Below are 27,320 nucleotides of genomic sequence, written 5' to 3' on the forward strand. Positions count from 1 at the left end.
TAACGTCACAGCAACAACTGAACTTTATTTCCTGATACACAATATTACATGACCTATTGGGGGAAGGTGTGCAGAGGGCGGGGATAGGCGGGGGTTAAGCAATGTATCTAGTATTCAGTCCCTCTGGTTGGCTCTGACATCATATGATGGATCCTCCTTCCTCCACGTCACTTTAAGTTTCCATTTCTCCAGAAACGATACTTTAGCTTCAGAAACGAAAGTAGACTCTTGGCAAGTACAAAAACTAAGGCAAAGGTGAATACTGGCAGCCATCTTAAATACAATTAAATTTGCATTTGGCAAGCATAACGGGAAAAACATTGTTTCACAGCATAAGAATACATAAAGTACAAAAGAGTATAAAGACATATATTTTTACCTTGACAATCCCCCCTAAACACTAAGTTTTTCCCTAAGAAGAAAGATCCTTCGAGACTGTCCATGTGATGGGGAAAGGGGAGGTGGATTTCTTCATCCAGACACCTCAGAAGCTCTCCCCTTGTGAGAGGCCTCCAGGCAGCTGAACCCTTCACTAGCTTCACATGGAGTTCTCCCGCTGTCCCTAAACTAAATCTCTTTACATCATCTGAAAGTAAAGGGTTTTGTCTAACATCTTGAGGGGGACATACTTAGAGATTTCCCCTGGATCAGTGCCATTGTACTCTGGTGGGTCTACTTCTTGGTTAAGGAAGGTGCCAGTCGGAGTTGCCTCAGTGATAACCTTTTTATACAGGGGAATGACACAACAGAGGATTATTGATCCAACTACAAGAAGGGCAATCAGTACTAGACAAGCTTGTTGAAGGGATCCTTTGAGCCCACCCAACCAACCGGAAAAGAAAATGTGTCTACTCCAGCATTAGATTTTAATTCTGCTGCTAATCCATTTATCTTTTTAAGGGCTATCATGGTCTTTCCATTTACCCCAGAGTTCTGAGGGATATAGGTACAACATTCCTCTCCCACCATCCCACAGACTCCTCCTTTCTCAGCTAAGATCATATCAAGGGCTAGTCGGTTTTGGAGGGTCATTCTAGTGTTAGGGCCTAACTCCTCAACTATACATTGGAAAGCATCACAGATAAAATTGACAAACCTTTGTTCACTGTAATATATGTAATTGATCCCATCAACATTTTTATTAATCTGCACCTGTGGTATTATAGAAGCAAAGCCAGCATAGATCTGGTTCTGGGTTTTAAATTGGTCAGGCACCCCCCTTGGCACTCCAATGCCATCGACATATACTAATGGATCTTCTTCATAACTCATATGGAGCTGATCGAGACTTCTCCTCTTTCTGGTATAGTCATCAGGTGTCTCTGGATCCCAAGGTAAAATCTTGAACTGCACAGCTAGTTTAACAAGGGTACATTGACCTATCCAGGCATTAGGCAACCTAGGATGGAGCTTACCATCTCCACATAACCAATAAATATCGTACATATACTGTGTATGATTAGCTAGCAAGTCATTATCTAGGGAACTGTTCCCTTTACAGAAACCTGTCTCGAAGACCCCTACTGGTGTACCTGTAGTGTCGTGGGAATTATAGCAGGTATAATTATCAGCTAATACGGTTATTCCTCCTGGGACCTTTAGTTTAGGTGCTTCATGAATTAGTGGGACATAATCTGAGCAATCAGTGGGCTTTAGACCCTTCAACAGATTCATAACACAGGCAGTGGTATTGTCATCAGGAAGAAACAATGCATGTGTGTATTCGCTGCAGTACAAGCAACACATCCTACAGAGATATTCTGGACTCTTACATTGTATCTTACCCATTCTAACCATAAATTTGTCCTTGGGGCTGTTTGTGTTTCTATGGAGAAGACTTCTTGCCAACTAAGACCTGGAATGGGGATTACTTCGTTAACTATATTTTGCAAACATTCACCTGGGCCTGTTTTAGCTGTACTGGTAACGGGGGCCTTGGTTGGTCTGAAGCTAATATCCTGGAGCTGTATATGGCCTAAATTCCCATAGTATCCACTATTAAACACATTATGAAAATATCTTCCCAGCACAATTGTTATCTCTGGTAACACATATATAATACTGGATAATTCCCTCTACCACCCGCTGAGTCTCGGGGCACTTGACTACATTGCAGAAATCAAATCACCAGATATTTACCGGGGCCGTTAGGTTTACCCAGAGAATAGTAGCACCGGGATTCTTATTTACAATAGGGGCCGGGGAGGTAGGGGCGAAGATGGCCCCCAGCCTCAGGACCAAAAACAACAACAACATTTTCCTTCGATCACCACTGTGACTAAGCGCTGGTTCGGTCTCTTTTGCAGTGTGAAGCGTAGATCCAGGTGCTCTTTCCTTCAAGTTTTACTGACATAGCTTTTCGCGACCATAAAACCACCAGGCTTCAAATTGTGACCAATATCGGTTTCTGCTGAATCTGGAAGGGAAAAAGAAACTAAAACATGGGTGTTAGCAACATTTTTACTAAGCTGAATAACATATTGAACAGCACGGTCAGTTTCTTCTGAAAACTACTGAGACTGAAAATTTACAACTGAGAACCTAACACCAAACAATATCTCATATGGGGACAGGCCATGTTTTGCAATAGGGGTAGTACAAATATATATAAGAGCCCTGGCCATGGAGCCGTAGTCTCCTGCATCATTTTGGTCAATTGTCCCCTCAGTGTGTCGTTCAGCCTCTTAACTTTCCAACTAGATTGTGGATAGTACGGAGTATGGAGGGCTACAGTGGATCCAAGCATTGTCAGAACCTCCTGATACACATGAGAAGGAAAGTCCGGGCCTTGGTCACTTTCAGCAACTTCTGGAACACCATATCTGCATATAACTTCTATGATCAGTTTCTTTGCTGTGGTCTTTGCAGTCACGTTGGTAACGGGGAATACTTCTGGCCAACTGGAGAACATGTCGACAACCACCAGACAATATTCATACCTTCCAGACTTAGGCAACGTGATGAGGTCCACCTGGAGCCTTTGGAAAGGATAGTCGGGCTTAGCAAGGTGCTTCGGGGGTACACGTTGAAGTTGACCGGGATTGCAGGTCTGACAGATACCTCGATGTGTGGGCCCATGCGCCCACGTGACAATAGCAGGGTACATCCGCTTAGGGAGACACACAAGTTGGTCCTTTTTCCAGCGACCATTGTCCATACGTGCTCCATCAGCTTTCCACTGCTTCACTTCTTCCTTTGGAGACATTCTCTGCATCATCATTAAGCAGTCTTGCAGGGTCCAACAGAAAACCTCAGTCTGTCGTAGATCATCAGGTTCCTGTAGAGTCAATGTTTATTGTAACTGTTTACGCTGAGAGCGTGTGGTCACCATAGCTGGTATTGTCTGTTCAACGGGCAGAAGAGCAGCGGCTTTTGCTTGCATATCCGCACAGGCGTTACCAACAGTCTGTGGCCTGTTCCATAGTACCGTGCTCCTTAACTTTGATAATGGCCACCTGAGTAGGTAATTTGATTGAGTCCATGAGGGCTTTAACAGCTTCAACATTCTTCACTGAGTCCCGGCGATAGTAACAAACCCTCGATTGGCCCATAGGGCTCCGAAATCATGAGCAATACCAAATGCATACTGTGAGTCCGTGTATATATCAGCCCGCCTGTCTTTAGCCAGAACACATGCAGTAGACAGATCCCGAAATTCTGCTTCTTGTCCTGACAGGGAGGGAGGGAGTGCAGCTGCATGCACTACAGTATCTTCTGTAGTAACAGTGTATCCTGTGTGGAATCTGCCAAAATCATCAGCATATCTTGAACAGTCTTTCAGGGCCTTGTAGAGAAATTGCATTATGCGGGATGCGTCCGGTATCCACTGACAACAATAAGTACATAGTCCAAGAAAACGCTGGAGCTCAGTCTCATCCTTTGTAGCTGACGGCTATTTTTCTTTCTTCTGTGAGGTGTCTGGCACCCTGAAGGAGACAGTGACCCAAAAATATCACTTGACCAAGGCAGAACCGAAGTCTTGAGGCCGAAACCCGACAGTTCAGATCTGCCAGATACTTGCGAAAACTAACAGTGGCAACAATGGCTTCCTGCTCTGTCTGTGTACACAACAAAAAACAAAAAAATTACCCACATACTGAAGCAGCGTGACATAGGGATATTCTAACTGACAGGGTTAAACACACTATCCCCCCTATTTTTTTTTTTTTTTTTTTTTTACAAGCTGATTGGGAAAGGGCGTGTAAGATACACATCTCATTATATTCATCTACATAGGGGTTATATAACATAAATACCATCTGACCATCATCTTGGCTCACCAACTCTCTAGGTCTGCTCAGGTGCACTTATACATCCATCTTTGTCTGTATAATGGGAAAGGTTTGTTCTCAGGGTCAGCCAATTATTTTAGCGTAGCTAGCTAGTCAGAGGGCTTCCAGGGATAATACTCCTGTATCTGTCTTACACTACCTGATGTGGTTGGTTCTCTGGTGGTGGGGGTGACATGATGACCGGTTGGGGGTGACATGACATGCTGGTCTACAGCTCCTTCCCAAAAGGATTACTGTCAGCCTACTCCCAAAAGTTAATGTCTCCACTAACCACAATCCTGTGTCAGCTTCTTATATCACTACATGTGATCTTATCTGGACAGGAATCAGTGTAATTCACTTAGGTGAGGGAGATTTCCAGACACAGGGTTAAAATGAATATTGGAGTATGAGACTGGATTTGTGTAGGGGAGGGGGAGCTGGACCTGAAGTCTTCTGCTTCTTGGGCCACTGATAAGGAAGCGAGCTGCAAGCTGTGTCCTTGAAGCTGCGGGGGGGGGGGGGGGCTGAGAGCGGTGGGGGCTACAGAGCGAGCAGAGATCGCTGCAGCTGCTGATACAGAATGGGTTAAGCTCTTCTGGAAACTTTGTACTACTTTTAATGCATCGTCCGGAGTGGGATTCTCGATGTCAGGTCTAACTGACATTATTGCTTCTTTCAATTCAGATTTAAAACTCGGACATCAAAGCTACCACAAAAACGTGTGAATAGGCTTTATTATACAGTGAAAACCCCAGATCTTTAAACACTACCATAAGACGCCCATAGAACTTCTCGGCAGTCTAGGATATATTGGTGCCTTGGGGTTAAGGGGCACAGAGCTTACAGTCGGGAAAAGAGACTTAATTTCCTGGGGAGGGACCATATTACCTAACAGGGAGCCCCCCTGTACCAAATTTCTTATTGTTTGCATTCCCAATACATTAAACTCAGTCACTTTCTCAGTTCCTTCTTGCACCACAAAACATCCAGTTTTTGTCATAGCAATAGACAATTTTTCCTTTTTCAACGTAACAATCTAAAACAAAACACCATATTTTACTTTAAACTTACAATAATTCTTACTACACAAGGAGAGGACGCAGCGACTCGACCCCCTCCATACCAGAAACATGGAACAGATAAGAACATGACAGCATTCCTCAACATAAAGAAGGCACAGCGCAGCTGTTTGACCCCTCCCATCGGGTGTCTCGGAAAACCACAGAGTAACGAAATACAGCAGTTCTCAGACTTAATTAATTTCTACAAAACCTTCACACAACTCATATGCCAGAACACCCTAGAAAAACTAATGATTGAGGTATTTTATAACCAAACACGGGCTCTGCATCCTTTCATCTTTCCTCTCCATCAACTTCTTTCCATTCCTCGTTCTTTAAACCTCGCGCAACTCGCAGATGAGCTTGCGTTTGTTCTAACAGTCCTTCATCTTTCAAAATTCTTGACTGCCTTCTTGCCCTCCCGTGACTCTACTATTATCTTGACTTCCACAGCATCCTCACTTATCTCGTGGGGCACGGACTTCTTCTGCCATAAGAGACGCAACATGACTCACAGAATACTACGCCCTTCTGCAGTAGGCCGCTGACAGCGATAACAACACTGGTTTCCCATCGAAAAAAACACGGAGCCTCGCGTTCGACGTGTTGTCCCTAACCCCATGAACACCAGTGATTAACAGTCTACCCTGTCACGATATTCTAAACGTTGGGAGGCGGTCTCCTAGTGAGAGCCCTCCACAGAAAAACAGGTGGTCCCCTCTCGGGACGTCTTAATTACCTATCTGGACAATATCACAGAGGCTGCGTCTCCTATCCCTTTCTCAAAGCCGCCCCCAATCCACAAACTTCCTCAATCTTTCACTATCACTACTAGGCAACAGTCACGGGTAGGGTGGTTGAATGGAGTACAATGACCGGTGGAGGAGGTGTGGTGTACACGAGGACGCGCAGAGTGCGACGTCTCTCAGTTGCTGGTTCGAAGCGTGGCACGGGATCGCGCTCGGTCTCACCACTCGACCGGTCACTCCCCAGACCCAAGGAGACCACAGACTAACCAATAATGGCTGAAACACTAGCAAGTGTGACACATACATAGTATGTGATCTCCACTTACCGTGTTTGGAGGGTGATCAGTCCTCGAGGTCAGCCACTACGATTGTCATCCACGGACGTCCAGGCATGGGTCCAGGGGGTCTCGGATCTCGGGCCACGCCCCACGTTGGTTGCGCCAAATTGTCGGGGTCGTCACGACAATACCCTTCATCCACCAGTCATTCCAAATCAGATTAAAAGCATGTTGGTACCGGATAAGAATGAGTCAGACACAATGCTGGTTCAAACTCATTGCATGCTCGTGTGTAACGTCACAGCAACAACTGAACTTTATTTCCTGATACACAATATTACATGACCTATTGGGGGAAGGTGTGCAGAGGGCGGGGATAGGCGGGGGTTAAGCAATGTATCTAGTATTCAGTCCCTCTGGTTGGCTCTGACATCATATGATGGATCCTCCTTCCTCCACGTCACTTTAAGTTTCCATTTCTCCAGAAACGATACTTTAGCTTCAGAAATGAAAGTAGATTCTTGGCAAGTACAAAAACTAAGGCAAAGGTGAATACTGGTATCCATCTTAAATACAATTAAATTTGCATTTGGCAAGCATAACGGGAAAAACTTATTGTTTCACAGCATAAGAATACATAAAGTACAAAAGAGTATAAAGACATATATTTTTACCTTGACAATATAAAGGTGGGATAACATAGGTGGGATAATCTATAGGTGGAAAATGTATAGGTAGGATAACGTAGAGGTGGTATAATCTATAGGTGGGATGATATATATTTGGCATAACATATAGGTGGGATAACATATAGGTAGGATAATGTATAGGTGGGATAATCTATAGATAGGATAACGTACAGGTAGGAAAATGTATAGGTGAAATAATCTATAGGTGGGATGACATATACTTGGCATAACATAGGTGGGATAACGTATAAGTAGAATAATGTATAGGTGGGATAACGTATAAGTGGGATTATCTATTGGTGGGATAACATATAGGTGCGATAACGTATAGGTGGGATAACATATACTAGGCATTACATATAGGTGGAATAACATATAGGAGGGATATCGTATAGGTGGGATAATGTATTGGTAGGTAACATATAGGTGAGATAACGTATAGATGGGATAACCTATAGGTGGGATAACATATAGATGTGATAATGTATAGGTGGGAAAGCTTATAGGAGGGATATCGTATAGGTGTGATAACCTATAGGTGGGATAATATATAGGTGGTATAACATGTAGGTGGGATAACGTATAGGTGGGATAGCGTATAGGTGGGATAACATACAGGTGGGATAACGTATAGGTTTAATAATGTATAGGTAGAATAGCGTAACATAGTGTCACGATCCATGTTTGGATCTGTGGCAGATCTGGTTTCCTTCAGATTAAAACCTTTTTTCCTTTCTGGTCATTGGGGGTTAATGCAGTTTTCTCCCCCCGGTGGCCGCTGGTGTTATTGCATTGCTGCTGGTCAGCTGATGTTGGTGACCACTCCCACCATCCTTTATAAGGTCACCTGGTGCATCAGCTGACTGTTGGTTACACAGGTCCTTTGGATACCAACCTTGCTGGAATAGGAGCTTGCTGAGTGTTGTTGTTCTACAGCTGAATACTTATTCCTGGTGCCTTACTCTGTTGTGCGGTGCATTGCAGCAGAGAAAGCTAAGTGTGGTGTTATTGTTTCTTTGTTACTTTGTAGTTTGTGCATTCACCTTTTGGTATCGTGTTCCCCTCAATATTGTTTATTTGCTTTGTGGTGCTGTTTTCTCTGTTCACCTCCTGGGGTGGGGGTTGGGGGTTTAGTTCAGGGTTTAACAGGAGACAGGGACAGGTCGGTGACTTGGGCCTCCCTACCTTCAAGGGTTCCCCCAGGTTAAGGAAAGACAGGGCTTCCCCTAGCCTGAGGGGCAGTTCAGGGGCCCAGATTCCTCATCTCCTGTTTTCCTATTTCTGCCCCGTGACACATAGGTGGGATAACGTGTAGGTGGGATGACATATACTTGGCATAATATATAGGTGTTATAACGTATACGTGGGATGGCATATCTTAGGCATTACATATAGGTGGGATAATCTAGAGGTGGGATAACATATAGGTGGGACGACATATACTTGGCATAACATATAAGTAGGATAACTTATAGGTAGGATAACGTATAGCTGGGATAATCTATAGGTGAGATAATCTATAGGTGGGATAACGTATAGATGGGATGACATATACTTGGCATAACATATAGGTTTTATAACGTATAGGTGGGATGACATATACTAGGCATTAAATATAGGTGGAATAATGTGTAGGTGGGATAACTTATAGGTGGGATAATGTATAGGTAGGATAGCGTATAGGTAGGATAACACAGGTGGGATAATGTGTAGGTGGGATGACAAATACTAGGCATAACATATAGGTGGAATAACATAGGTGGGATAACCTATAGGTGGGATAACGTACAGATGGGATAATCTATGGGTGAGATAACGCACAGGTGGAATAACATAGGTGGGATAACATACGTGGGATAACCTATAGGTGGGATAACGTATAGATAGAATAACCTCTAGGTGGGATACCATATAGGTGGGATAATGTATAGGTGGGATAATATACTTGGGATAACCTATAGGTGGGATAACGTATAGGTAGGATAACCTCTAGGTGGGATACCATATAGGTGGGATAATGTATAGGTGGGCTAACATATAGGTGGAATAACCTATGGGTGTGATAATCTATACGTGGAATAACCTATAGGTGGGATAATCTATACGTGGAATAACCTATAGGTGGGCACCTTCCTGGATGCCAGCAACTCTTTCTTCATCTTCTGTGTTTGTGGTATTCTTGGTCCACCACATGTGGCACTTGGCAGCAGCCCTGGCCTTGTGCTGTCCCCTCCTGCAGAAGTCACCATGAATACTTGTGTTCCCGTAGATTTGTACATCCTGCTTATTTAGCGCGGATCGCTGGGGAGCAGGTTGTATAATGGGTTAGGTCGAATGAATAAGAAATGAGTAGCTCTAGGGGACACGGCTGCTGGGATTGTTAGTTTAGTGTAGGCGGGAAGAAGCAGTGACATATATAGATTACCCCGATGCATGGAAGCCCGCTTGTCTCTGCCCAGCTCCCACCTCTTCCTCCAAATCAATTGTTTATTGTTACAGGATTTTCATTACACTGACACCAGTATCGGAAAGAAGACAATCCTTCTACTGAGCCTCCTTCAGGGCCACATAAACCCCCACTATTGTCGGATTTGTGGCTTCATCAGCCTTAGATTACAGGACATCAACCCCATTGACACAAAACTAGACAGTCAAAATCTTCTATTAGGCCACACTAAGATGGCTATAGTCCATTATGGACTCCTCATGGGGTCATCAGCATAATAAGACACTTTGTAGGCATAACGAGACCCTTCTTGGACAGAATAAGACCCTTCATAGGCAAAATGAGACCCTTCATGGGCAGAATAAGTCCCTTTATGGGCAGAATGAGATTATCAATGGTCATATTAAGACCCCCTTCCTGGGCAGAATGAGATCCTTTAGGGTAGGGGCTGAATAGGACTACGGTACTTATTAACAGGATGAGACTCTTCCTGGGTAGAGGAATGCCCAATATGAGCAGAATCAGTATCTTCATGAGCAGAATGGGACCCACCATGAGGAGGGCAGCAGGCGTTTTACACATTGGTGGGCCAAGGTTAAGGGTTTTCTGTCCCTCGCCTTTCACACGTTGTAGGAGCATTCAGGGGCGCATTATCAGAGGGTCAATATGGGCGGTAGCCCAGGGCCCAGTGGTCTGGGGGGGGCCCTGGGCTACCGCACAGATTGACCCTCTGATAATCATCTGTGAATGCCGGCGGCCGCCGCCGGCATTTGTGCCCCCCCGCCGTACCCGGTGGGCAGAGAGAGGGGGCCCGCATCGGGCCCCTTCTCATCTGCTCACCGGGCTCCCTCCAGCGCTGCGGCGGTTTCCTATTGACGTGCGGGCGCGCTCCCGCACGTCAATAGTTAACAACAGCCGCCAGCCAATTGGAGGCTGGCGGCTGATGTCGGCCGCAGGCGCACACGTCGCCGGCGTCTGACGTCATTGTCAGTCGCCGGCAAGTGTGCGCTGCTGCCGGGAGCTCGCCGCCTGGAGCGCGGACAGGTGAGGAGACTGCTTGTTTTTTTTTTGTTTTTTTTTTATAATGGTGGACACACTGAGGGCAATGCTGGAGGACACTGGGGCAGATTGCTGGAGGACACTGGGGCAGATGGCTGGAGGACACTGGGGCAGATGGCTGGAGGACACTGGGGCAATGCTGGAGGACACTGGGGCAGATGGCTGGAGGACACTGGGGCAATGCTGGAGGACACTGGGGCAGATGGCTGGAGGACACTGGGGCAGATTGCTGGAGGACACTGGGGCAGATGGCTGGAGGACACTGGGGCAGATGGCTGGAGGACACTGGGGCAATGCTGGAGGACACTGGGGCAGATGGCTGGAGGACACTGGGGCAATGAAGGAGGACACTGGGGCAGATGGCTGGAGGACACTGGGGCAGATTGCTGGAGGACACTGGGGCAGATTGCTGGAGGACACTGGGGCAGATTGCTGGAGGACACTGGGGCAGATGGCTGGAGGACACTGGGGCAGATGGCTGGAGGACACTGGGGCCGATGGCTGGAGGACACTGAGGCAGATGGCTGGAGGACACTGGGGCAGATGGCTGGAGGACACTGGGGCAGATTGCTGGAGGACACTGGGGCAGATTGCTGGAGGACACTGGGGCAGATTGCTGGAGACACTGGGGCAGATTGCTGGAGACACTGGGGCAATGCTGGAGACACTGGGGGAAATGCTGGACATACTGGGGCAGATTGCTGGACACACGGTTGGTAATATTCTGGGCACACTGTCTGGGGCAATGCTGGACGCACTGGGGCAGATTGCTGGACACACTGTCTGGAGGCAATATGCGGGACACACTGGGGCACTATGCTGGACATACTGGGGCAGATTGCTGGACACACTGGGGGTAATATGCTGGACACACTGGGGCAGATTGCTGGACACACTGGGGCAGATTGCTGGACACACTGTCTGGGGGCAATGCTGGACACACTGGGGGCAATATGCTGGAGACACTGGGGCAGATTGCTGGACACTGGGGCAATATGCTGGACATACTGGGGCAGATTGCTGGACACACTGGGGGCAGGACTGGAGGCATGGGCAGAATGTAGACACGGGGCATGATTGGAGACACCGGGCAGAATGAAAGACATGGGGCAGGATTGGATTATGGGGCAGGATGGATACGATGGAGACATATGGGGCAGGATGTGGAGATCATATGGGGTAGAATGGATACTCATGAGGGCAGGATGCGAGAACATATGGCTGGAGCCAGGAATGAGACACACGGGGCCAGGATGTGGAATATTATTACCATAGGGGCTAATTAAGGGATATTATTACTGCAGTGATGTATTTATTTTATTTTTTGAGTATACTGTTTTAAATGGGGGTCAGTCCTGTTACTGTGCAGAGTGACACTATATCGCCTTTTTTTCTTCATGTGGTGTAATGTAGAAGTTGTGAAAAATTAAGTAATGTGTTCTACAAGCGGAGCTCGAGATAACTGTGTTATTTCCTGCAGAAACGAGTCCTGGCTGGAAGAAATGATGGCGGTCTGTGCTGGATGAAAGATGAAGGACTTCACCTAGAGATGTCACTGGTGAGTCAGTGTTACCTATACACTGACACTATACACTGTATACTATATAGAGGTCCTGTGTATAATGTCAACAGTGATCTCTGTATACCTCTACACAGACACTGCATACTAAGTACAAATCTCCTGTGAATACTGGCACTTATGGTGATAGTATTGTGTTGTTTTTTACTGATCAGTATTGTAGTATTCAGTCACTATGTGGTGGTAATATGTGGTCTGGAAATGGTGTTGTGGTATTTGTCCCTTGTATGTGATATTTGGTCACCAAGTGGTGGTAATATGTGGTCTTGACATGGTGCGGTGGTATTTGTTCCTTGTATGTGATATTATTCGATCACTGTGGTTGTAATTTGTGGTCTGGTCATGGTGCGGTGGTATTTGTTCCTTGTATGTGATATTATTCGATCACTGTGGATGTAATTTGTGGTCTGGTCATGTGGCGGGGGACGGTGGTATTTGTTCCTTGTATGTGATATTATTGGTCAAAATATACCTAAATTGTATTGCAGATTCTACCAAATATTTAATAGGTTACAGTAGAGTAGGGCCCGGCCATTTTTCTGGAATAATCTGGTTCGGGTATATCATGACCCCCGTCACATGACCCCCGTCACATGACCCCCGTCACATGACCCCCGTCACATGACCGGGGTGGGGGCCCACACTGTCTGAACAGCCCGAGGCCCTGGCTACCCTTAATCCACCCCTGGGAGCATTGTACATTGTACGGGTAGTGAACCCTCAGCAGTGATTACTGCCTTCAGTGGCCCCAATTCGAGCCCCTGATGGCCACCTGTAATCTCAGGTTGCGGTTCCTTTGTATACCTTCAGGGCTTGCCGTGGATTGAGGGGCATTTTGCAGCATTTCTTCTTTGGTCAGAGTGGACACAGCCCTGCGTGAATTCATCAGTCAGTGACACATTGTTAGCAGCATCCGCGCCTCTGCCGATGCCCCCCACCTCCCTCTCCCACCGCCCTCGCCCTCTCCCACCTCCCTCTTTTGCACCGTCCCAGTCTCGTTCTCCATTTCCTCGTTATTAATATCGCCTCGGTCTCATCTTGCAGCGCAGGAGAAGGTTAGAAGCCGCGTGTGCGTGTGCTCGTCATTTCAATGTCAGCCGCTTCCATCTCGCAGTTCATCCATTACCTGCGGCTCGCTCTCTTCTGCTCGTCCTATTCCAGAGATGATGCAATTTTCTGCAAATGAAATCCAAATGCAAAACCATTTCTACAGAGAGCGCGTTCTGCGACGCTGCGGCGCATTTCTCCAATCAGCTCCTTACTCCATTAGACACGAGAAATGAAATATTCACATTTGTCTTTGATTTCTTGGATCTAGCGAGAAGCCGCTGAGACGCATCCGACGATGATTAAAGGATAAATGGAAACTTCCGGATGTTCAACGTTTAACCTGTTGTGTATGAGGCCGACTGTGGTAATCCGCACTAATCCCAGCGGTGAAGGTTAGAGCCACATGAAGACCCCAACAACAAGACGCACCGCATGGACAATTGCCCCGCAGGTCGTCCCCCATCTGCTCTTGGGTCAGGGGTGATATGGAAAGTGGAGCTATTTTCCAAATAATAATGATCCAGTGCTCATTTCCATGGGGTTGTTGGTTCAGGTAACTGGGCTGTTTTTTTGGTGAGACCTCCCCTAATGTATCCCCCAAAGGCTGTTCTGGAAATTGAGGACTCTAAACTATTAAGATGAAGGTGTCAGTCAGTGATGCCGAGTGAAAGGGTTAAATGTTGTGGATGGGGGTCTCCTCATTGGCACCGTGACCCCACTGCCTCTGGCTCAGGGGCCTTTCCAACAAGAGAATTGAATCAGGACAGAGACACAGCAGGGAGGCAAAAAGCAATCTAGTCTTCTGGTGGTGATATGTGCAGCGCATGGCGGAGTCCGACACCTCATAATAAGGGATAATAATGCCCAATCCGTTCATGTGTGCAACCTACAGGACCCACAATATCCCCTGAATCTGGGCCAGTAACAATGTCAGGGAAGGATGGAGCAGCCCTTAAAGGGGCCGATCGGAATGCAGCTCTCTGACAGATTGTGAGTGTTGTGAATTGTCAGATCCTCCATAATTAGATCAATAGTATCCCATAATAACCCTGTATCAGTCCTATATTATGTGTATATCAATGCTATATATATCATAAATCAGTCCTATAACAGTCTTACATCAGTCCTATATCAATTCTATATCACTCCTATATCAGTCCTATATCAATCCTATATCAGTCCTATATCAATCCTATATCAGTCCTATAACAGTCCTATAACAACCCTATATCAATCCTATATCAATCCTACATCAGTCCTATAACACTCCTATATCACTCCTATATCAGTCCTATATCAATCCTATAACAGTCCTATATCAATCCTATATCAATCCTACATCAGTGCTATTTCAGTCATGTCAGTCCTATAACAATCCTATATCAATCCTATATCATTTCTATAACAGTCCTATATCAATCCTACATCAGTCCTATATCAGTCCTATAAAGTCCTATATCAATCATATATGACTCCTATAACAGTCCTATGTCAGTCCTATATCAATCCTATAACAGTCCTATGTCAGTCCTATACCAATCCTATATCAATCCTACATCAGTCCTATTTCAGTCCTATATCAATCCTATAACAGTCCTTTAACAGTCCTATAACAGTCCTATAACAGTTCTATAACAGTCATATATCAATCCTATAACAGTCCTATATCAATTATATATCAGTCCTATATCAATCCTCTAACAGTCCCATAACAGTCCTATATCAATGCTATATCAATCCTATATCAATCCTACATCAGTCCTATTTCAGTCCTATATCAATCCTATAACAGTCCTATATCAATCCTATATCAATCATATATCAGTCCTATATCAATCCTCTTAACAGTCCCATAACAGTCCTATTTCAATGATATATCAATCCTATATCAACCATATATCAATCATATATCACTCCTATATCAGTCCTATATCAATCATATATCAGTCCTATATCAATCCTATAACAGTTCTATAACAGTCCTATATCAGACCTATAACAGTCCTATATCAATCCTGTAACAGTCCTAAAACAGTCCTGTATCACTCCTATATCAGTCCTATATCAATCCTATATCAATCATATATCAGTCCTATATCAATACTATATCAGACCTATAACAGTCCTATATCAATCCTATAACAGTCCTAAAACAGTCCTGTATCACTCCTATATCAGTCCTATATCAATCCTATATCAATCATATATCAGTCCTATATCAATCCTATATCAGACCTATAACTGTCCTATATCAGACCTATAACAGTCCTATATCAATCCTATAACAGTCCTATATCAATCCTATAACAGTCCTATATCAGACCTATAACAGTCCTATATCATATATCAGTCCTATATCAATCCTATAACAGTTCTATAACAGTCCTATATCAGATCTATAACAGTCCTATATCAATACTACAACAGTCCTATATCAGATGTATAAGAGTCCTATATCAGTCTTATATCTATATCCCCTATATCTGGGGAGCTAACCACACCCAGTATCCCATCACATGATTAGACATGTGGTCTGACATCACCACAGGTACTGAAACACATATATACATGGTTATGTGCAATAAAGAAACACTCCGGGCTACATCACAGCGACAAGCCACCTAGGTGACACATACCTCCCGTCGACTACACACCCTTTACCAATGCTACATACCTCCCCCTCTGCCTAAAGCTGTGGGGCTTGGCACTTTCTCCCACTAAACAAGGGATTCTTGATAGGGCATCCGCATTACCGTGCAGCTTTCCGGCCCTATGTTCCACATGGAAACTGAAGTCCTGCAGGGCTAAGAACCAACGGGTGACCCTAGCATTTCTACCTTTTGTTTCCCTCATCCTCTTAAGTGGGGCATGGTTAGATATTAGTCTGAATTTACGTCCCAGCAAATAGTACCGTAATGTGTCCACCGCCCACTTTATGGCCAAACACTCCTTCTATACGACTGAGTAGTTCCTCTCAGATGAGGACAGCTTCCTACTCAGATAGAGAACAGGATGCTCCTCCCCATGTAGCTCTTGGGAAAGGACTGCTCCTACCCCAACATCTGAGGCATCTGTCTGAAGAATAAATTCTTTCTTGAAATCTGGGGCCATCAGAACGGGTTGCTTACATAGAGCCCGTTTCAATTCTTGGAAGGCTGATTCTGTCTCTTCGGACCATTTAGCCATCACTGATTTTGTCCCCTTTAGCAGATCGGTCAGAGGCGCAGCCACTGTGGCGAAGTTCGGGATGAACCTTCTGTAATATCCCACGATTCCCAGAAAGGCTTTAACTTGCTTTTTGGAGAGTGGTTTTGACCATGTTTGGATTGCCTCCACTTTCCTGATTTGAGGCTTTATTTCTCCACGACCCACTACATAGCCTAGGTACTTAGCTTTGTCCTTACCCAAGGCACATTTCTTCGGGTTTATTGTAAACCCCGCCTCTCTTAAAGCATCAAACACCGCTTGGACTTTTTCCAGATGACTCTCCCAGTCCAGGCTAAAGATGACGATATCATCCAGGTACGCAGCAGCGTATGGCTTATGGGGTGCAAGGACTCCTATATCATAGCCCTCTGGAAGGTCGCCGGAGCTCCCTGTAGGCCAAACGGCATCCCGACATACTGGAAGCATCCATCTGGTGTAGAAAACACCGTCTTCTCCTTGGCTTCCTGTGCCATGGGGATCTGCCCATACCCCTTCGTCAAATCCAAGGTGGTTATATATCTGGCGTGCCCAAGCCTTTCGATGAGCTCATCAACGCGGGGCATGGGATAAGTGTCGAACTTGGAGACCTCATTCAACTTCCGATAACCATTGCAAAACCTCCACTCTCCATCAGGTTTTGGGACCAGGACAATTGGACTCGACCAACCGCTCTTGGATTCCTCAATGACTCCAAGCTTCAACATACGCTCCACCTCCTTGGAGATTACTTCTCGAGGAGCCTCAGGAATACGATAGGGCTTCACGTTCACCCGCACATGTGGCTCTGTTAGGACCTCGTGCTCTATGACCTTCGTGTATCCTGGCAACTCTGAAAACAGGTCCAAGTTTTTCTGGAGTAACTCCCGGCACTGCTGTTTCTGGGTCTTCGATAGCGTCTTCGCTATAGTAACTGCTCCAACCTCACCTTCTGGGTTGCTCAACAAAGATGGAGTTACTGCCGGCTCACTATCTTCCCATGGCTTGATGAGGTTGACATGGTAAACTTGGAATGGTTTCCGTCTTCCTGGTTGGTGAATTTTATAATTTACCTCACCAAGTTTCTCGACGACCTCATATGGCCCTTGCCATTTGGCCAAGAACTTGCTTTCCACCGTCGGAACTAACACAAGAACTCGGTCTCCCGGATTGAACTGCCTAACTCCTACAGACCAGTTGTAGACCCTGGCCTGAGCTTCTTGTGCCTGGAGGAGGTGTTCTTTCACGACAGGCATCACCTTTGCAATCCTCTGCTGCATCAGGGCCACATGCTCAATGACGCTTCTGTGGGGCGTGACTTCGGCCTCTCAGGTTTCCTTGGGTATATCCAGGAGTCCTCGCGGATGTCGGCCATATAGAAGCTCAAACGGTGAGCACCCTGTGGAGGCCTGTGGAACTTCATGAATGGAAAACATCAGATATGGTAAGAGACAATCCCAGTCTCTACCGTCTTTCTCTATAGCTTTTCTCAGCATGCTCTTCAGTGTCTTGTTAAATCTCTCAACAAGGCCATCTGACTGGGGATGGTACACCGAAGTCCTTAACTGGGAGATTTTTAGGACTTTGCATAATTCCCTCATCACCTTGCTTATGAAAGGTGTCCCTTGGTCAGTCAGGATCTCCTTCGGCAGACCTGTCCGGGAAAACACATGGACCAACTCGCGGGCTATACTCTTCGAGGACGAATTTCTCAAGGGAATTGCCTCAGGATAGCGTGTGGCATAGTCCAGGATGACTAATATATACTGATGGCCCCAGGCTGATTTAACTAAGGGTACCGTCACACAGTGGCATTTTGATCGTTACGACGGCACGATCCGTGACGCTCCAGCGTCGTAACAATATCGCTCCAGCGTCGTAGACTGCTGTCACACTTTGCAATCTACGACGCTGGAGCGATAATTTCATGATGTATGTGCGATGTAGAAGCCGTTGGTTACTATGCGCACATCGTATACGATATATGTTACACCATGCGATCATGCCGCCACAGTGGGACACTAGACGACGAAAGAAAGTTTCAAACGATCTGCTACAACGTACGATTCTCAGCGGGGTCCCTGATCGCAGGAGCATGTCAGACACTGCGATCTTGTAACTATATCGCTCGAACGTCACGAATCGTGCCGTCGTAGCGATCAAAATTGCACTGTGTGACCGACCAAATCCATGGCAATTCTCTCAAACGGCACCTCAATAATGGGCAATGGCACAAGGGGGTTCCGGACATGAGGAGTGGGGGCAGTTAGCTGACATGTAGAGCAGGACCTGCAATAGTTCACTATTTCCCGGTGACACCCAGGCCAATAGAACCTCTGCACAACCCGTTCCTGTGTTTTTTCCACCCCTAGGTGTCCACCCAAGATGTGTGAATGGGCCATGTCCAATACCTTCCGTCTATATGGACCTGGCTCTACCAACTGCTCTACCAACACCTCCCTTATTTTTGTGACCCGGTACAACAATGCCCCACTCATGAGAAAATGGGGAAATCTTGTGTCTGCCCCCGGCTCCTGTACCACCCCGTTAATAACTGTGACATTATTAAAGGCTTCCCTCAGAGTGGGGTCCCTATGTTGTGCAGTCCCAAAATTTTCACCGGTTACCTCTATCTCCAGAATGTCAGATGCAGGGGACACTTCCTCCTCATCCCCAACCAGAACACAAAAAGGAAACCTGTGTGTCTCTGGGTGTGGCGACACCCTTCCAGGGTTCATTGGTTCCCTACTCTTGCTAGGGGGCTCGGAACCTTTTCCCCACAAATCCCAAAACAAACAGAAATCCCGGCCAATAATTATAGGGTGCAACAAGTCCTGAACAACGCCGACTATGTGGGACTCAGTGCCACATGCCGTTTCAATGTCCACCCTGGCCACAGGGTAGTCCTTTGCATCACCATGTATGCATCGCACTCCGACCTTCTTTCCCGGGAGCAGGTGAAGAGGAAAAGTGGCGCTCACCAGGGTTACTAAGCGCCCTGAGTCTAACAATGCCGTTACTGCTCGACCGTTCACCTTTACGGGACACGCTTGAGGTCCCTCTTGGGTGGAGTGTTCACACTGCAGGCTGGATACGCATAGTATGAACTACGGCGTCCCATGCTGCAGTCCATCTGCTCAGTGGTCTGGGAACAACGAGCAGCTATATGCTTGTGGCACCTCCAGCAAATAATATCACCCGTAGGGACCTTGGGCACCACCTCCCCCGCCCTTTGTGACCTTGGACGCCCCACCCCTTTTTGGGACTCAATTCCCTTCTGGGACCCCGCAGTACGACATGGGTTGCCTCCCGGAGGAGCCTTCCAACCCTTGGTATCTCTCAACCAGTCCGATCAGCTCGTCGGCATTCTGGGGATCACCCTGGGCAACCCAAGACTGAATAGGCCTCGGGAGGGAATGGACAAATTGATCCATCATCACCAGTTCTACCATCTGTGCAGGTGTAGATGACTCTGGCTGCAGCCATTTCTGGACCAGGTGCAACAGATCAAACATTTGGGAGCGAGGTGGTTTGTCCCGGTGATAGGCCCAGCCGTGAACTCGATGTGCCCTGACAGTCAGTGTCACCCCTGTTATGATCTGGTGGCCCTGGAGCCGCATGGAACTTTCTCTGGAGTTGGTGGAAACTGTACTGACCGCAAATCCTGAACTTAACACCGCAACTAGAAGTAGCCGTGAGGTGTGCCTAACAAATCCTAGACACCTCGACACAGCCGGAGGACTAAATACCCCTATAGATGGAAGTAGGAATTCTACCTTGCCTCAGAGCAGAACCCCAAAGGATAGGCAGCCCCCCACAAATATTGACTGTGAGTAGTAGAGGAAAGACACACGCAGGCAGGAAACAGGATTTAGCAAAAGAGGCCACTCTAGCTAAATAGGAAAGGATAGGACAGAATACTAAGCGGTCAGTATTAAAACCCTTCAAAAAAATATCCACAGCAGATGATACAAAAAATTCCACCATCTAACTAAAGATGTGGAGCGTATATCTGCAACTCTTGAGAATCCAACAAGACTGAGAAAACACTGACACAATCTAAGCTGGACAAGAGAAAACAAATGAATAGCACAAAATTATTAAGCACACAGCATGTGTGCCGCAGAAACAAAAGCCAGACACTTATCTTTGCTGAATTGGCAGCAAGGCAGGAGAACCAGACAAAGATCCAAAACCTCCCTGAACCATGGACAACTGGCAAGGACTAATGAATCCTGCACACCTAAATACCCCAGTCAGAACTGCAATCAGCAGATACACCTGGCCAGGACTGCAACCCAGGGACAACTGCATTACCACCTACTACCACTGGAGGGAACCCAAAAGCAGAATTCACAACACCCCCCCAAACGTGCGAGAATCTCGGCTTTTAATTTGTGATACTCCTTGGCATCCTGCAAGGTCAAGTCATAGTACGCCTTCTGGGGTTCTCCCGTCAGGTATGGCGCCAGTACCTCTGCCCACTGCTCTGGCTGAAGTTTTTCCCTTTCAGTAACCCTCTCAAACACCGACAGGAAAGCCTCAACATCATCCCCGGGGATCATTTTCTGCAATGCGCGTCTTACCGTCTTCCGGACATGGGTGTCATCAGCCAGACCTGGGGTTGGGACGCTCGTCTTGCCTTGGATGGCGGTTGCCAGAAGCTGCATCTGCTGCTGATGCTCCTGCTGGTTCTGTTGTATCAGCTGCCGTTGCTCCTGCTGGATCTGTTGTATCAACTGCCGTTGCTCCTGCTGGCTCTGTTGTATCTGCTGCATCAACAGCTTGTTGGTCTCTTGCTGCTGTGACTGCGACTGGACCAAGTGTTTCAGAAGGTCCTCCATTTTCCCGGGCAACGTTTGCTGGCTTGCAATAGCCTTGACCCAGGACATTCAATAACAGACTTACGTCTCCGCTGGGAACGCTGCCCGCATTCTTCACCAATTGTAGGGATTTCACTCACTCAGGTGCGACGGCTAACACTCAGGAGGCACGTTCCTTTAAAAGTTCACAGGATTTATTGCTTCATAAACCACATGGCAAAATAACAGAAAGCAAATAGCCTTTGGCCCAGGAAAAGAAAAGCAAGTGTCCAGTCCTTCAGACTCAGTCCTGGAGCCTTAACACACTCAGGAGGGTTTCACCTCCACACATATCTGCTGTGTAAAGCATTAACCTTACTTATATAGAGCTAAGCACATCCAGGAACCTATCACATGATTAGACATGTGGTCTGACATCACCACAGGTCCTGAAACACATATATACATGGTTATGTGCAATAAAGAAAACACTCCGGGCTACATAACAGCGACACGCCACCTAGGTGACACATACCTCCCGTCGACTACACACCGTTTAGCCATGCTACACTGTCCTATATCAATCCTATATCACTCCTATAACAGTCCTATATCAGTCGGACACATTCCAGTATGTCAATGGCGCATGGAGCTGGTGATCACTCAGGACTGTGCAGGATTTCCACAGGTCTCAGTGTCTGGAGCCCACAGACCGCACATCTGCCATGTTGTCAGGGCCGGTTTTAGGCAAAGTGGGGCCCTGGGAAAAAGTTTAAAGTGGGGCCCCAAATGCTAACATATCGCACCATCAGACAGAAACATTTCTGTTGTATTTACAGTGGTACAGAAAGTATTCAGACCCCTTTAAATTTTTCACTCTTTTTTTTCCATTGCAGCCATTTGTTAAATTCAAAAAAGTTCATTTTTCCTCATTAATGTACAATCTGCACCCCATCTTGACTGAAAAAAAAACAGAAATGTAGAAATATTTGCAAATTTAATAAAAAAGAAAAACTTATATACCACATGGCCATAAGTATTCAGACCCTTTGCTCAGACTCTCAGATGTAGATGGAACTCTCTGCCCCAACACGTCCAACTATCAATCACAGTCGGATCCTTCAGACGGAACCTGAAAACTCATCTCTTCAGGAAAGCTACAGCCTGCACTGACACCGCTGCTGCCTCACCAACACCGGAGCTACCGCCTCACCAACACCGGAGCTACCGCCTCACCAACACCGGAGCTACCGCCTCACCAACACCGGAGCTACCGCCTCACCAACACCGGAGCTACCGCCTCACCAACACCGGAGCTACCGCCTCACCAACACCGGAGCTACCGCCTCACCAACACCGGAGCTACCGCCTCACCAACACCGGAGCTCCTGCAACCCTCAACCTACTGTCTCCTTCCCCATAATCCTGTAGAATGTAAGCCCGCAAGGGCAGGGTCCTCGCCCCTCTGTATCAGTCCGTCATTGTTAGTTTGTTTACTGTATGTGATATTTGTAACTTGTATGTAACCCCTTCTCATGTACAGCACCATGGAATCAATGGTGCTATATAAATAAATAAATAATAATAATAATAATAATAATGTACAGTCATGGCCAAAAGTATTGACACCCCTGCAATTCTGTCAGATAGTACTCAGTTTCTTCCTGAAAATGATTGCAAACACTAATTATTTGGTATTTTTATCTTCATTTAATTTGTCTTAAATGAAAAAACACAAAAAGAATTGTCCTAAAGCCAAAGTGGATATAATTCCACAGCAAACATAAAAAAGGGGGTGGACAAAAGTATTGGCACTGTTCAAAAAATCATGTGATGCTTCTGTAATTAGTGTAATTAACAGCACCTGTAACTTCCCTGTGGCACCTAACAGGTGTTGGCAATAACTAAATCACACTTGCAGCCAGTTGACATGGAGTAAAGTTGACTCAACTGCTGTCCTGTGTCCTTGTGTGTACCACATTGAGCACGGAGAAAAGAAAGAAGACCAAAGAACTGTCTGAGGACTTGAGAAACCAAATTGTGAGGAAGCATGAGCAATCTCAAGGCTACAAGTCCATCTCCAAAGACCTGATTGTTCCTGTGTCTACCGTGCGCAGTGTCATCAAGAAGTGTAAGGCTATGTGCACACGTTGCGGATTCCATTGCGGAATTTTCCGCAGCGGATTTGCAAAATCCGCAGTGAAAAACCGCTGCGGTTTTTACTGTGGATTTATTGTGGATTCTACTGCGGATTCTGCTGCGGTTTTCCATCTGCAGTTTTCTATTGGAGCAGATGGAAAACCGCTGCAGATTCCGCACAAAGAATTGACATGCTGCGGAAAATAATCCGAAGTGTTTCTGCACGGCTTTTTCCGCAGCATGGGCACAGCGTTTTTGGTTTCCCATAAGTTTACATTGTACTGTAAACTCATGGGAAACTGTTGCGGATCCGCAGCAAAATCCGCAACGTGTGCACATAGCCTTAAGCCCATGGCACTGTGGCTAACCTCCCTAGATGTGGATGGAAAAGAAAAATTGACAAGAGATTTCAACACAAGATTGTACGGATGTTGGATAAAGAACCTCGACTAACATCCAAACAAGTTCAAGCTGCCCTGCAGTCCGAGGGTACAACAGTGGCAACCCGTACTATCCGTCGGCGTCTGAATAAAAAGGGACTGTATGGTAGGAGACCCAGGAAGACCCCACTTCTTACCCCGAGACATAAAAAAGCCAGGCTGGAGTTTGCCAAAACTTACCTGAAAAAGCCTATAACGTTTTTGAAGAATGTTCTCTGGTCAGATGAGACAAAAGTAGAGCTTTTTGGGCAAAGGCATCAACATAGAGTTTACAGGAGAAAAAAAGAGGCATTCAAAGAAAAGAACACGGTCCCTACAGTCAAACATAGCGGAGGTACCCTGATGTTTTGGGGTTGCTTTGCTGCCTCTGGCACTGGACTGCTTGACCGTGTGCATGGCATTATGAAGTCTGAAGACTACCAACAAATATTGCAGCATAATGTAGGACCCACTTGTGAGAAAGCTGGGTCTCCCTCAGAGGTCATGGCCGGTCTTCCAGCAGGACAATGACCCAAAACACACTTCAAAAAGCACTAGAAAATGGTTTGAGAGAAAGCACTGGAGACTTCTAAGGTGGCCAGCAATGAGTCCAGACCTCAATCCCATAGATCACCTGTGGAGAGATCTAAAAATGGCAGTTTGGAGAAGGCACCCTTCAAATATCAGGGACCTGGAGCAGTTTGCCAAAGAAGAATGGTCTAAAATTCCAGCAGAGCATTGTAAGAAACTCATTGATGGTTACCGGAAGCGGTTGGTCGCAGTTATTTTGGCTAAAGGTTGTGCAACCAAGTATTAGGCCGAGGGTGTCAATACTTTTGTCTGGCCCATTTTTGGAGTTTTGTGTGAAATGATCAATGTTTTGCTTTTTGCTTCATTCTCTTTTGTGTTTTTTCATGTAAGACAAATTAAATGAAGATAATAATACCAAATAATTTGTGATTGCAATCATTTTCAGGAAGAAACTGAGTATTATCTGACAGAATTGCAGGGGTGTCAATACTTTTGACCATGACTGTAAGTCCCATGCTGTCCATTTCCTTGTGATCCTCCTTGAGATGGTTCTGCTCCTTCATTGGAGTCCAGCTGTGTGTAATTAAACTGATAGATGATTTGGGAAGGCGCACACCTGTCTATATAAGACCTCACAGCTCTCAGTGCATGTCAGACCAGATGAGAATCATGAGATCAAAGGAACTGGCCAAGGAGCTCAGAGACCGAATTGTAGCAAGGCGCAGATCTGGCCAAGGCTACAACAGAATTTCTGCAGTACTCAAGGTTCCTAAGATCACAGTGGCCTCCATAATCCTTAAATGGAAGAAGTTTGGGACCAGCAGAAGTCTTACTAGACCTGGCCATCCAGCCAAACTGAGCAATCATGGGAGAAGAGCCTTTGTGAGAGAGGTAAAGAAGAACCCCAAGATCACTGTAGCTGAGCTCCAGAGATGCAGTAGGGAGATGGGAGAAAGTTCCACAACGTCAGCTTTCTCTGCAGCCCTCCACCAGTCGGGCCTTTATAGCAGAGTGGCCGACGGAAGCCTCTCCTCACTGCAAGACATATGAAAGCCGCATAGAGTTTGCTAAAAAACACATGAAGGACTCCCAGACTATGAGAAATAAGATTCTCTGGTGTGATGAGACAAAGATAGACCTTTTTGGTGATAATTCTAAGCGGTATATGTGGAGAAAACCAGGCACTGCTCGTCACCTGCCCAATACAATCCCAACAGTGAAACATGGTGGTGGCAGCATCATGCTATAGCAGGGGTGGGCAATTAATTTTGCCATGGGGCCGCATGAGAAATTGGGATGGTTTTAGAGGGCCGGACTAATATAATTAACTCATTTTCACCCATACTGTAGTATACATATGCTATCTTTTCATAAACAAACAGACAGGGATGGCTCTGTTTTTGGAGTAATGCAGCCATGTTTTCCTAATCTTGGACAACCCCTTTAAGACTGTACTAAAACAGCAAATCCACCCACTGTAACATAAAAGCACTATGGATTTTCCAGTTGGGGTCTGATCACTGCTTAAAAAAGGGAAACCTACCCCCAGTGACTGGATGACAAGGTAAAATGCTTAAAGGGGCCCGTCAGCGCGTCTTTACAGCTGGCAGTAGGAATATTGCTGTGGAGGAGCTTTTTGTCCCCAATAACAATACACCTTTTGTATAGCAATCCAACGGACCAATATTGAGAAATCTAGTATAGACGTCACATGCAAATCAGGCTGGACGTGCACTGGGGGCGTGTCACTGCAGCAGTATTGTCTTTTAAGTGCATTGACATTCCACAGTGCACTTTTTGCATGATTTGCATATGGTTTCTGTGCAAGATTTCTCAAGATTAGCACATTGGATCATTACAAAAAAAGTCTCATTTTTTATGGGGGGACAAGCACTGACACATTTACACCACTGCTTCCGTATTTAAAAGAAAAAACATCCAGGAAGTTCCCTTTTAAAGGGGTTGGCCCGTGAAGAGCAATTATGACCCCTCTACAGGAAAAGAGCTGTCTGTCTGATCACAGGAGGGATTGTCTGCTCACAAGATCCTGCGCCCAAGTGGTGGAACACATACTGTATGTGCAATGGCTATGGGGCTGACAGGAGCCCCAAGTGCTGAGGTATCTGTAACAGCCTCATAGTGTCCTGGGGGACCACCCAAACACTGAAATGGGGTCTCCGCACCCCCCGAGATCACACGCAGCACTAGATGTACAGAGTTTGTATCTGTTATATAGAACACACAATGCATGATACAAAGCAGGAGCTTTCTATACAGGTGCACAGGCATGGAGCCCTCCTATCCCCCCACACAGAGACAGCAACTGCCCCCCAGTCACCCCTGCTGGCAGGCTGCCCCGAGCCTTGCATGCACCCCTCCTCTCCCACCTGCAGCCCCCATGACCGGCCCAGGACTCCCCTCTTCTGCAGCTCTTACTTGCTCTTGTGTGCAGACTCGACATGTTGACTTCTGGGATGCGGGGGGAGGGCAGAAGATTGAGAAGGAAACAGGAACCTGGCGGCGCTGCTGCTGCATCCTCCTGCACAAGGGAACATGGCTTCTCATCACCCTCAGCTCTGCTCACACAGCACAGGGGAACATGGCTCCTCATCACCCTCAGCTCTGCAAGCGCAGTTCCGACAGCGTGTCGCCTTCACTCCAGCCGCCAGTGGTCTTCAGAAGCGGCTGGCCGAGCGGTGCCGGGGGCGGCTGTCAGAAGTGACAGCTAGCTGGCGGGCCGTTTAAAATCATCAGGCGGGCCGGATGCGGCCCGCGGGCCGCATCTTGCCCAGGTCTGTGCTATAGGGATGTCTTCAGCTGCAGGGACAGGACGACTGGTTGTCATTGAAGGAAACATGAATGCGGCCAAGTACAGAGATATCCTGGATGAAAACCTCTTCCAGAGTGCTCTGGAACTCTTGGCACTTGGCCAAAGGTTAACCTTCCAACAAGACAATGACCCTAAGCACACAGCTAAAACAACAAGGGAGTGGCTTCAGAACAACTCTGTGACCATTCTTGACCGGCCCAGCCAGAGCCCTGACATAAACCCAATTGAGCA

The 27,320-nt window shown here is 46.5% G+C and overlaps 1 long non-coding RNA gene across 1 annotated transcript; it reads right to left on the reverse strand.

Annotated features, from left to right (window-relative positions):
• Window positions 1-26,777, reverse strand: LOC138647077 (uncharacterized). Its single transcript, XR_011314867.1, has 2 exons — window positions 26,696-26,777; window positions 1-2,416 (listed from the first exon to the last, which is right to left on the reverse strand). It is a non-coding gene; the product is annotated as an uncharacterized lncRNA (long non-coding RNA).
• Window positions 26,778-27,320: the final 543 nt, after the last annotated feature.

Source organism: Ranitomeya imitator, chromosome 8, assembly GCF_032444005.1.
Source record: "Ranitomeya imitator isolate aRanImi1 chromosome 8, aRanImi1.pri, whole genome shotgun sequence".
NCBI lineage: Eukaryota > Metazoa > Chordata > Amphibia > Anura > Dendrobatidae > Ranitomeya > Ranitomeya imitator.